Here is a 13,120-nt window from a genome sequence, read left to right on the forward strand (position 1 = left end):
GTGCTTTCTGTGCTGATAGAGCCTCTTGTGCAGTGGCTGTTTTGTCTCACCTATATACCACTCTTTACAACTTCAGTTGTAGTCATCTGGACTCAGTTTGAAAAAGTAGACGTTTCGACTCTCATCCAAGAGAATTTAGATCGAGAACTCCGATATTAATACTGTTCTGTGGTAAGACCCGCCCATTGGCGTAATGCCCTCTCAGCCTGTGGTTACCCCGCTTGGGCTCTCAACAGAGTGAAGAGAACCAAGAAGCAGGACAAAAGGGAAACGGAACAGAGAAGGAAGGGTGTTTCTATCCCTTATGTGTCTGGCCTGTCGGAAAAACTGCAGAGAATTTTTAGACAACACGAAGTCCCTGTTTATTTTAAACCAGGAAACACTTTAAGACAAAAACTGGTTCACCCTAAGGACAAGTTGGGGACTCAAAAACAGAGCAATGTAGTTTATTCGATCCAATGCAGTGAAGAAAGCTGTAAAGAACGTTACATAGGTGAGACCAAACAGCCTCTACACAAGAGGCTCTATCAGCACAGAAGAAATACAAGTTCAGGACCACAGAGTGCCGTGCATCTCCACCTTGAAGCCTCTAATCACTCGTTTGAAGACGGTGAGGTGAAGGTTTTAAGCAGGGAGAAAAGATGGTTTGAAAGAGGAGTCAAGGAAGCTATTTCTGTTAAAAAAGAAAGACCTTCTTTAAACAGAAATGGAGGGCTAAGGTTTAATCTTCCTGTTATTTATAATTGGTTACTGAACCCCTGGAAAGGTAGAGGACCAGGGAATTTAGATGCTAATCAGGTACTCAGGGTGGTTGAGCCAGGGTCTCACAAAGACAAAGAGGATTCTAATAGCCCATTAAGATTCTGAATAGGCTAGCCCGGTAGATACAAAAGGGGAGAGTTTCTGTTGAAACAAACAACTCTTTCTACTTCAGGAAGGCTCCTCCCAATGGGCGGGTCTTACCACAGAACAGTATTAATATCGGAGTTCTCGATCTAAATTCTGTTATTGACAATGACTCTTGGATGAGAGTCGAAACGTCTACTTTTTCAAACTGAGTCCAGATGACTACAACTGAAGCTTTTTCTACTATGGAACACGCCTGGACGAATGAGGGATTACACCGACACCCTTTACAACGTTCTTCACTGCATTGGATAGAAAACACTAGATTGTTCTGTTTTTGTGTCGGCATCTTGTCCTTAGGGTGGACCAGTTTTTGTCTTAAAGTGTTGTCTGCTTTAAAAAAGACGGGAAGTTCGTGTTGTCCAAAGATTCTTTGCAGTTTTCCAGACAGTCCCAAGACATAAGTGTTAGAGACAACACTTCTTCTTGGTTCTGTTTCCTTTGGTCCTTTTTTTGCTACTTTTTTGTCCACTTCACTTTGCTAAGAGCCCAAGCAGGGTAACCACTGACTGAGAGGGCTTTCCAGATGCTTTTTCCTCCTTCCTCTTGTTTTGTTTTTTCTACTATTAAAAAGTACACCAAACAATTATGGTACAGACATTACCCACAATTTCAACCCGACAAACTCTGGACACATGTTTACGACTTGTTTAAAGAGGTTTTGAGTTAAATCAAGACCATATACAAAGTAAGCTTGTGACAAGTTCGCTTGTGACAAATTAGCTTGTGACAAGTTTTATTTGAACATGCGTCTCTCTTTTCTCCGTCCTGTGTTTCCGTAGAAGTAATTTTTCACTGTAATTTCAAACATTGCTTTGAGCAAGTACCCCTGAAACTAAACGATCCTTGTCTGTATATTTGTGAGATAAAAAAGATGTCGGCTTTAAAGCAGGAATATGCCAGGAGTTTTTTTTCTGGGTTTAAATGTGTCGATGCGTGAAAGCTGTTTGTGTTTTTAAAGCTTCTTCTTTCGGCGTTTCATGGTAAACGAGAAAACTGGCGTCTAGAAACAGAGCCCCGTGTGAGGATTGAACTCACAACCTTTAGATTATGAGACTGACGCTCTGCCTACTGCGCTAACGAGGCCACAAGCACCATTAACACCTGAGTTGTTTTCCTTTACTTTCACCTGTGGATTTTAAATCTATTGTAAAATTGTAAAAAAAAATACTCACTTGTTGTCATTTGGACACTGTTTATTAGAAAAACAAGACGTTCCACTCTCATCCAAGAGTCATTCTCAATATGCGGATCGAGTCTGGGAACATCTATTCCTTTCTGAGTAATCCCACCGGGCGGAACCTCCTGATAAAGGGTGTTTGCAGTTTCACTTGAAACTGCTCTTCCTTGTATCTTAACAGCCCTGTAATTGGCTATCAAAATCCTACTGTAAACTGACTGTCGCTCCCTCATCCCTGATTCACATCAGAATGGCCAGGGCTTCTCCCGCCCCATGGCTTCAAAACGCCATCATACACGACCAATCATACAAGCAATCTTAAAGATCTTAAAGTATCTTAAAGCTCCATTTCAATCAAAAGAGGGCTTCACATTTTTAACAAAGATGGCTTCCTTATCCCCTCTTTCAAACCATCTCTTCTCCCTGCTTAGAATTCTCTCCTCACTGTCCTTAAAAGAGTGGTTTGTGGCTTTAAGATGAAGATGCACAGTACTCTGTGGTACTAAATTTGCGTGCTTTCTGTGCTGATAAAGCCTCTTGTGCAGTGGCTGTTTTGTCTCACCTATATACCACTCTTTACAACGTTCTTCACTGCATTGGATAGAAAACACTAGATTGTTCTGTTTTTGTGTCGGCATCTTGTCCTTAGGGTGGACCAGTTTTTGTCTTAAAGTGTTGTCTGCTTTAAAAAAGACGGGAAGTTCGTGTTGTCTAAAGATTCTTTGCAGTTTTCCAGACAGTCCCAAGACATAAGTGTTAGAGACAACACTTCTTCTTGGTTCTGTTTCCTTTGGTCCTTTTTTTGCTACTTTTTTGTCCACTTCACTTTGCTAAGAGCCCAAGCAGGGTAACCACTGACTGAGAGGGCTTTCCAGATGCTTTTTCCTCCTTCCTCTTGTTTTGTTTTTTCTACTATTAAAAAGTACACCAAACAATTATGGTACAGACATTACCCACAATTTCAACCCGACAAACTCTGGACACATGTTTACGACTTGTTTAAAGAGGTTTTGAGTTAAATCAAAACCATATACAAAGTAAGCTTGTGACAAGTTCGCTTGTGACAAATTAGCTTGTGACAAGTTTTATTTGAACATGCGTCTCTCTTTTCTCCGTCCTGTGTTTCCGTAGAAGTAATTTTTCACTGTAATTTCAAACATTGCTTTGAGCAAGTACCCCTGAAACTAAACGATCCTTGTCTGTATATTTGTGAGATAAAAAAGATGTCGGCTTTAAAGCAGGAATATGCCAGGAGTTTTTTTCTGGGTTTAAATGTGTCGATGCGTGAAAGCTGTTTGTGTTTTTAAAGCTTCTTCTTTCGGCGTTTCATGGTAAACGAGAAAACTGGCGTCTAGAAACAGAGCCCCGTGTGAGGATTGAACTCACGACCTTTAGATTATGAGACTGACGCTCTGCCTACTGCGCTAACGAGGCCACAAGCACCATTAACACCTGAGTTGTTTTCCTTTACTTTCACCTGTGGATTTTAAATCTATTGTAAAATTGTAAAAAAAAAAACTCACTTGTTGTCATTTGGACACTGTTTATTAGAAAAACAAGACGTTCCACTCTCATCCAAGAGTCATTCTCAATATGCGGATCGAGTCTGGGAACATCTATTCCTTTCTGAGTAATCCCACCGGGCGGAACCTCCTGATAAAGGGTGTTTGCAGTTTCACTTGAAACTGCTCTTCCTTGTATCTTAACAGCCCTGTAATTGGCTATCAAAATCCTACTGTAAACTGACTGTCGCTCCCTCATCCCTGATTCACATCAGAATGGCCAGGGCTTCTCCCGCCCCATGGCTTCAAAACGCCATCATACACGACCAATCATACAAGCAATCTTAAAGATCTTAAAGTATCTTAAAGCTCCATTTCAATCAAAAGAGGGCTTCACATTTTTAACAAAGATGGCTTCCTTATCCCCTCTTTCAAACCATCTCTTCTCCCTGCTTAGAATTCTCTCCTCACTGTCCTTAAAAGAGTGGTTTGTGGCTTTAAGATGAAGATGCACAGCACTCTGTGGTACTGAATTTGCGTGCTTTCTGTGCTGATAAAGCCTCTTGTGCAGTGGCTGTTTTGTCTCACCTATATACCACTCTTTACAACGTTCTTCACTGCATTGGATAGAAAACACTAGATTGTTCTGTTTTTGTGTCGGCATCTTGTCCTTAGGGTGGACCAGTTTTTCTCTTAAAGTGTTGTCTGCTTTAAAAAAGACGGGAAGTTCGTGTTGTCTAAAGATTCTTTGCAGTTTTCCAGACAGTCCCAAGACATAAGTGTTAGAGACAACACTTCTTCTTGGTTCTGTTTCCTTTGGTCCTTTTTTTGCTACTTTTTTGTCCACTTCACTTTGCTAAGAGCCCAAGCAGGGTAACCACTGACTGAGAGGGCTTTCCAGATGCTTTTTCCTCCTTCCTCTTGTTTTGTTTTTTCTACTATTAAAAAGTACACCAAACAATTATGGTACAGACATTACCCACAATTTCAACCCTACAAACTCTGGACACATGTTTACGACTTGTTTAAAGAGGTTTTGAGTTAAATCAAGACCATATACAAAGTTAGCTTGTGACAAGTTTGCTTGTGACAAGTTAGCTTGTGACAAGTTTTATTTGAACATGCGTCTCTCTTTTCTCCGTCCTGTGTTTCCGTAGAGGTAATTTTTCACTGTAATTTCAAACATTGCTTAGAGCAAGTACCCCTGAACTAAACAATCCTTGTCTGTATATTTGTGAGATAAAAAAGTTGTCGGCTTTAAAGCAGGAATATGCCAGGAGTTTTTTTTTCTGGGTTTAAATGTGTCGATGCGTGAAAGCTGTTTGTGTTTTTAAAGCTTCTTTTTTCGGCGTTTCATGGTAAAGGAGATAACTGGGGTCTAGAAACAATGCCCCGTGTGAGGATTGAACTCACGACCTTCAGATTATGAGACTGACGCACTGCCTACTGCACTAACGAGGCCACAAGCACAATTGATACCTGAGTTGTTGTGATTTTACTTTAACCTGTGGATTTGAGATCTGTTGTAAAATTGTAAAAAAAAATATTCATTTGTTGTCATTTGGACACTGTTTTTTAGAAAAACAAGACGTTCCACTCTCATCCAAGAGTCATTCTCAATATAGGGATCGAGTCTGGGAACATCTATTCCTTTCTGAGTAATCCTACCAGTGACACCTGAGTTGTTGTCTTTTTACTTTCACCTGTGGATTTTAAATCTATTGTAAAATTGTAAAAAAAAATACTCACTTGTCATTTGGACACTGTTTTTTAGAAAAACAAGACGTTCCACTCTCATCCAAGAGTCATTCTCAATATGCGGATGGAGTCTGGGAACATCTATTCCTTTCTGAGTAATCCCACCGGGCGGAACCTCCTGATAAAGGGTGTTTGCAGTTTCACTTGAAACTGCTCTTCCTTGTATCTTAACAGCCCTGTAATTGGCTATCAAAATCCTACTTTAAACTGACTGTCGCTCCCTCATCCCTGATTCGCATCAGAATGGCCAGGGCTTCCCCCGCCCCATGGCTTCAAAACGCCATCATACATGACCAATCATACAAGCAATCTTAAAGATCTTAAAGTATCTTAAAGCTCCATTTCAATCAAAAGAGGGCTTCACATTTTAACAAAGATGGCTTCCTTATCTCCTCTTTCAAACCATCTCTTCTCCCTGCTTAGAATTCTCTCCTCACTGTCCTTAAAAGAGTGGTTTGTGGCTTTAAGATGAAGATGCACAGCACTCTGTGGTACTGAATTTGCGTGCTTTCTGTGCTGATAAAGCCTCTTGTGCAGTGGCTGTTTTGTCTCACCTATATACCACTCTTTACAACGTTCTTCACTGCATTGGATGGAAAACACTAGATTGTTCTGTTTTTGTGTCGGCATCTTGTCCTTAGGGTGGACCAGTTTTTGTCTTAAAGTGTTGTCTGATTTAAAAAAAGACGGGAAGTTCGTGTTGTCTAAAGATTCTTTGCAGTTTTCCAGACAGTCCCAAGACATAAGTGTTAGAGACAACACTTCTTCTTGGTTCTGTTTCCTTTGGTCCTTTTTTTGCTACTTTTTTGTCCTCTTCACTTTGCTAAGAGCCCAAGCAGGGTAACCACTGACTGAGAGGGCTTTCCAGATGCTTTTTCCTCCTTCCTCTTGTTTTGTTTTTTCTACTATTAAAAAGTACACCAAACAATTATGGTACAGACATTACCCACAATTTCAACCCTACAAACTCTGGACACATGTTTATGACTTGTTTAAAGAGGTTTTGAGTTAAATCAAGACCATATACAAAGTTAGCTTGTGACAAGTTTGCTTGTGACAAGTTAGCTTGTGACAAGTTTTATTTGAACATGCGTCTCTCTTTTCTCCGTCCTGTGTTTCCGTAGAAGTAATTTTTCACTGTAATTTCAAACATTAGTTTGAGCAAGTACCCCTGAAACTAAACGATCCTTGTCTGTATATTTGTGAGATAAAAAAGATGTCGGCTTTAAAGCAGGAATATGCCAGGAGTTTTTTTCTGGGCTTAAATGTGTCGATGCGTGAAAGCTGTATGTGTTTTTAAAGCTTCTTCTTTCGGCGTTTCATGGTAAACGAGAAAACTGGCATCTAGAAACAGAGCCCCGTGTGAGGATTGAACTCACGACCTTTAGATTATGAGACTGACGCTCTGCCTACTGCGCTAACGAGGCCACAAGCACCACTAACACCTGAGTTGTTTTCTTTTTACTTTCACCTGTGGATTTTAAATCTATTGTAAAATTGTAAACAAAAAAACTCACTTGTTGTCATTTGGACACTTTTTTTAGAAAAACAAGACGTTCCACTCTCATCCAAGAGTCATTCTCAATATGCGGATGGAGTCTGGGAACATCTATTCCTTTCTGAGTAATCCCACCGGGCGGAACCTCCTGATAAAGGGTGTTTGCAGTTTCACTTGAAACTGCTCTTCCTTGTATCTTAACAGCCCTGTAATTGGCTATCAAAATCCTACTGTAAACTGACTGTCGCTCCCTCATCCCTGATTCACATCAGAATGGCCAGGGCTTCTCCCGCTCCATGGCTTCAAAACGCCATCATACACGACCAATCATACAAGCAATCTTAAAGATCTTAAAGTATCTTAAAGCTCCATTTCAATCAAAAGAGGGCTTCACATTTTTAACAAAGATGGCTTCCTTATCTCCTCTTTCAAACCATCTCTTCTCCCTGCTTAGAATTCTCTCCTCACTGTCCTTAAAAGAGTGGTTTGTGGCTTTAAGATGAAGATGCACAGCATTCTGTGGTACTGAATTTGCGTGCTTTCTGTGCTGATAGAGCCTCTTGTGCAGTGGCTGTTTTGTCTCACCTATATACCACTCTTTACAACTTCAGTTGTAGTCATCTGGACTCAGTTTGAAAAAGTAGACGTTTCGACTCTCATCCAAGAGAATTTAGATCGAGAACTCCGATATTAATACTGTTCTGTGGTAAGACCCGCCCATTGGCGTAATGCCCTCTCAGCCTGTGGTTACCCCGCTTGGGCTCTCAACAGAGTGAAGAGAACCAAGAAGCAGGACAAAAGGGAAACGGAACAGAGAAGGAAGGGTGTTTCTATCCCTTATGTGTCTGGCCTGTCGGAAAAACTGCAGAGAATTTTTAGACAACACGAAGTCCCTGTTTATTTTAAACCAGGAAACACTTTAAGACAAAAACTGGTTCACCCTAAGGACAAGTTGGGGACTCAAAAACAGAGCAATGTAGTTTATTCGATCCAATGCAGTGAAGAAAGCTGTAAAGAACGTTACATAGGTGAGACCAAACAGCCTCTACACAAGAGGCTCTATCAGCACAGAAGAAATACAAGTTCAGGACCACAGAGTGCCGTGCATCTCCACCTTGAAGCCTCTAATCACTCGTTTGAAGACGGTGAGGTGAAGGTTTTAAGCAGGGAGAAAAGATGGTTTGAAAGAGGAGTCAAGGAAGCTATTTCTGTTAAAAAAGAAAGACCTTCTTTAAACAGAAATGGAGGGCTAAGGTTTAATCTTCCTGTTATTTATAATTGGTTACTGAACCCCTGGAAAGGTAGAGGACCAGGGAATTTAGATGCTAATCAGGTACTCAGGGTGGTTGAGCCAGGGTCTCACAAAGACAAAGAGGATTCTAATAGCCCATTAAGATTCTGAATAGGCTAGCCCGGTAGATACAAAAGGGGAGAGTTTCTGTTGAAACAAACAACTCTTTCTACTTCAGGAAGGCTCCTCCCAATGGGCGGGTCTTACCACAGAACAGTATTAATATCGGAGTTCTCGATCTAAATTCTGTTATTGACAATGACTCTTGGATGAGAGTCGAAACGTCTACTTTTTCAAACTGAGTCCAGATGACTACAACTGAAGCTTTTTCTACTATGGAACACGCCTGGACGAATGAGGGATTACACCGACACCCTTTACAACGTTCTTCACTGCATTGGATAGAAAACACTAGATTGTTCTGTTTTTGTGTCGGCATCTTGTCCTTAGGGTGGACCAGTTTTTGTCTTAAAGTGTTGTCTGCTTTAAAAAAGACGGGAAGTTCGTGTTGTCCAAAGATTCTTTGCAGTTTTCCAGACAGTCCCAAGACATAAGTGTTAGAGACAACACTTCTTCTTGGTTCTGTTTCCTTTGGTCCTTTTTTTGCTACTTTTTTGTCCACTTCACTTTGCTAAGAGCCCAAGCAGGGTAACCACTGACTGAGAGGGCTTTCCAGATGCTTTTTCCTCCTTCCTCTTGTTTTGTTTTTTCTACTATTAAAAAGTACACCAAACAATTATGGTACAGACATTACCCACAATTTCAACCCGACAAACTCTGGACACATGTTTACGACTTGTTTAAAGAGGTTTTGAGTTAAATCAAGACCATATACAAAGTAAGCTTGTGACAAGTTCGCTTGTGACAAATTAGCTTGTGACAAGTTTTATTTGAACATGCGTCTCTCTTTTCTCCGTCCTGTGTTTCCGTAGAAGTAATTTTTCACTGTAATTTCAAACATTGCTTTGAGCAAGTACCCCTGAAACTAAACGATCCTTGTCTGTATATTTGTGAGATAAAAAAGATGTCGGCTTTAAAGCAGGAATATGCCAGGAGTTTTTTTTCTGGGTTTAAATGTGTCGATGCGTGAAAGCTGTTTGTGTTTTTAAAGCTTCTTCTTTCGGCGTTTCATGGTAAACGAGAAAACTGGCGTCTAGAAACAGAGCCCCGTGTGAGGATTGAACTCACAACCTTTAGATTATGAGACTGACGCTCTGCCTACTGCGCTAACGAGGCCACAAGCACCATTAACACCTGAGTTGTTTTCCTTTACTTTCACCTGTGGATTTTAAATCTATTGTAAAATTGTAAAAAAAAATACTCACTTGTTGTCATTTGGACACTGTTTATTAGAAAAACAAGACGTTCCACTCTCATCCAAGAGTCATTCTCAATATGCGGATCGAGTCTGGGAACATCTATTCCTTTCTGAGTAATCCCACCGGGCGGAACCTCCTGATAAAGGGTGTTTGCAGTTTCACTTGAAACTGCTCTTCCTTGTATCTTAACAGCCCTGTAATTGGCTATCAAAATCCTACTGTAAACTGACTGTCGCTCCCTCATCCCTGATTCACATCAGAATGGCCAGGGCTTCTCCCGCCCCATGGCTTCAAAACGCCATCATACACGACCAATCATACAAGCAATCTTAAAGATCTTAAAGTATCTTAAAGCTCCATTTCAATCAAAAGAGGGCTTCACATTTTTAACAAAGATGGCTTCCTTATCCCCTCTTTCAAACCATCTCTTCTCCCTGCTTAGAATTCTCTCCTCACTGTCCTTAAAAGAGTGGTTTGTGGCTTTAAGATGAAGATGCACAGTACTCTGTGGTACTAAATTTGCGTGCTTTCTGTGCTGATAAAGCCTCTTGTGCAGTGGCTGTTTTGTCTCACCTATATACCACTCTTTACAACGTTCTTCACTGCATTGGATAGAAAACACTAGATTGTTCTGTTTTTGTGTCGGCATCTTGTCCTTAGGGTGGACCAGTTTTTGTCTTAAAGTGTTGTCTGCTTTAAAAAAGACGGGAAGTTCGTGTTGTCTAAAGATTCTTTGCAGTTTTCCAGACAGTCCCAAGACATAAGTGTTAGAGACAACACTTCTTCTTGGTTCTGTTTCCTTTGGTCCTTTTTTTGCTACTTTTTTGTCCACTTCACTTTGCTAAGAGCCCAAGCAGGGTAACCACTGACTGAGAGGGCTTTCCAGATGCTTTTTCCTCCTTCCTCTTGTTTTGTTTTTTCTACTATTAAAAAGTACACCAAACAATTATGGTACAGACATTACCCACAATTTCAACCCGACAAACTCTGGACACATGTTTACGACTTGTTTAAAGAGGTTTTGAGTTAAATCAAAACCATATACAAAGTAAGCTTGTGACAAGTTCGCTTGTGACAAATTAGCTTGTGACAAGTTTTATTTGAACATGCGTCTCTCTTTTCTCCGTCCTGTGTTTCCGTAGAAGTAATTTTTCACTGTAATTTCAAACATTGCTTTGAGCAAGTACCCCTGAAACTAAACGATCCTTGTCTGTATATTTGTGAGATAAAAAAGATGTCGGCTTTAAAGCAGGAATATGCCAGGAGTTTTTTTCTGGGTTTAAATGTGTCGATGCGTGAAAGCTGTTTGTGTTTTTAAAGCTTCTTCTTTCGGCGTTTCATGGTAAACGAGAAAACTGGCGTCTAGAAACAGAGCCCCGTGTGAGGATTGAACTCACGACCTTTAGATTATGAGACTGACGCTCTGCCTACTGCGCTAACGAGGCCACAAGCACCATTAACACCTGAGTTGTTTTCCTTTACTTTCACCTGTGGATTTTAAATCTATTGTAAAATTGTAAAAAAAAAAACTCACTTGTTGTCATTTGGACACTGTTTATTAGAAAAACAAGACGTTCCACTCTCATCCAAGAGTCATTCTCAATATGCGGATCGAGTCTGGGAACATCTATTCCTTTCTGAGTAATCCCACCGGGCGGAACCTCCTGATAAAGGGTGTTTGCAGTTTCACTTGAAACTGCTCTTCCTTGTATCTTAACAGCCCTGTAATTGGCTATCAAAATCCTACTGTAAACTGACTGTCGCTCCCTCATCCCTGATTCACATCAGAATGGCCAGGGCTTCTCCCGCCCCATGGCTTCAAAACGCCATCATACACGACCAATCATACAAGCAATCTTAAAGATCTTAAAGTATCTTAAAGCTCCATTTCAATCAAAAGAGGGCTTCACATTTTTAACAAAGATGGCTTCCTTATCCCCTCTTTCAAACCATCTCTTCTCCCTGCTTAGAATTCTCTCCTCACTGTCCTTAAAAGAGTGGTTTGTGGCTTTAAGATGAAGATGCACAGCACTCTGTGGTACTGAATTTGCGTGCTTTCTGTGCTGATAAAGCCTCTTGTGCAGTGGCTGTTTTGTCTCACCTATATACCACTCTTTACAACGTTCTTCACTGCATTGGATAGAAAACACTAGATTGTTCTGTTTTTGTGTCGGCATCTTGTCCTTAGGGTGGACCAGTTTTTCTCTTAAAGTGTTGTCTGCTTTAAAAAAGACGGGAAGTTCGTGTTGTCTAAAGATTCTTTGCAGTTTTCCAGACAGTCCCAAGACATAAGTGTTAGAGACAACACTTCTTCTTGGTTCTGTTTCCTTTGGTCCTTTTTTTGCTACTTTTTTGTCCACTTCACTTTGCTAAGAGCCCAAGCAGGGTAACCACTGACTGAGAGGGCTTTCCAGATGCTTTTTCCTCCTTCCTCTTGTTTTGTTTTTTCTACTATTAAAAAGTACACCAAACAATTATGGTACAGACATTACCCACAATTTCAACCCTACAAACTCTGGACACATGTTTACGACTTGTTTAAAGAGGTTTTGAGTTAAATCAAGACCATATACAAAGTTAGCTTGTGACAAGTTTGCTTGTGACAAGTTAGCTTGTGACAAGTTTTATTTGAACATGCGTCTCTCTTTTCTCCGTCCTGTGTTTCCGTAGAGGTAATTTTTCACTGTAATTTCAAACATTGCTTAGAGCAAGTACCCCTGAACTAAACAATCCTTGTCTGTATATTTGTGAGATAAAAAAGTTGTCGGCTTTAAAGCAGGAATATGCCAGGAGTTTTTTTTTCTGGGTTTAAATGTGTCGATGCGTGAAAGCTGTTTGTGTTTTTAAAGCTTCTTTTTTCGGCGTTTCATGGTAAAGGAGATAACTGGGGTCTAGAAACAATGCCCCGTGTGAGGATTGAACTCACGACCTTCAGATTATGAGACTGACGCACTGCCTACTGCACTAACGAGGCCACAAGCACAATTGATACCTGAGTTGTTGTGATTTTACTTTAACCTGTGGATTTGAGATCTGTTGTAAAATTGTAAAAAAAAATATTCATTTGTTGTCATTTGGACACTGTTTTTTAGAAAAACAAGACGTTCCACTCTCATCCAAGAGTCATTCTCAATATAGGGATCGAGTCTGGGAACATCTATTCCTTTCTGAGTAATCCTACCAGTGACACCTGAGTTGTTGTCTTTTTACTTTCACCTGTGGATTTTAAATCTATTGTAAAATTGTAAAAAAAAATACTCACTTGTCATTTGGACACTGTTTTTTAGAAAAACAAGACGTTCCACTCTCATCCAAGAGTCATTCTCAATATGCGGATGGAGTCTGGGAACATCTATTCCTTTCTGAGTAATCCCACCGGGCGGAACCTCCTGATAAAGGGTGTTTGCAGTTTCACTTGAAACTGCTCTTCCTTGTATCTTAACAGCCCTGTAATTGGCTATCAAAATCCTACTTTAAACTGACTGTCGCTCCCTCATCCCTGATTCGCATCAGAATGGCCAGGGCTTCCCCCGCCCCATGGCTTCAAAACGCCATCATACATGACCAATCATACAAGCAATCTTAAAGATCTTAAAGTATCTTAAAGCTCCATTTCAATCAAAAGAGGGCTTCACATTTTAACAAAGATGGCTTCCTTATCTCCTC

The 13,120-nt window shown here is 40.5% G+C and overlaps 2 non-coding genes across 2 annotated transcripts; both read right to left on the reverse strand.

Moving 5' to 3' along the window:
* Positions 1–4,976: 4,976 nt before the first annotated feature.
* trnam-cau (transfer RNA methionine (anticodon CAU)) lies at positions 4,977–5,049 on the reverse strand. Its single transcript has one exon. It is a non-coding gene; the product is annotated as a tRNA-Met (tRNA).
* A 7,306-nt stretch (positions 5,050–12,355) lies between these two features.
* On the reverse strand, positions 12,356–12,428 carry trnam-cau (transfer RNA methionine (anticodon CAU)). The gene has a single exon. It is a non-coding gene; the product is annotated as a tRNA-Met (tRNA).
* Between the last annotated feature and the right edge of the window lie 692 nt (positions 12,429–13,120).

This window comes from Eucyclogobius newberryi, unplaced genomic scaffold (genome assembly GCF_026437365.1).
Source record: "Eucyclogobius newberryi isolate DKJ021-1_F unplaced genomic scaffold, fEucNew1.0.hap1 SCAF_68, whole genome shotgun sequence".
NCBI lineage: Eukaryota > Metazoa > Chordata > Actinopteri > Gobiiformes > Gobiidae > Eucyclogobius > Eucyclogobius newberryi.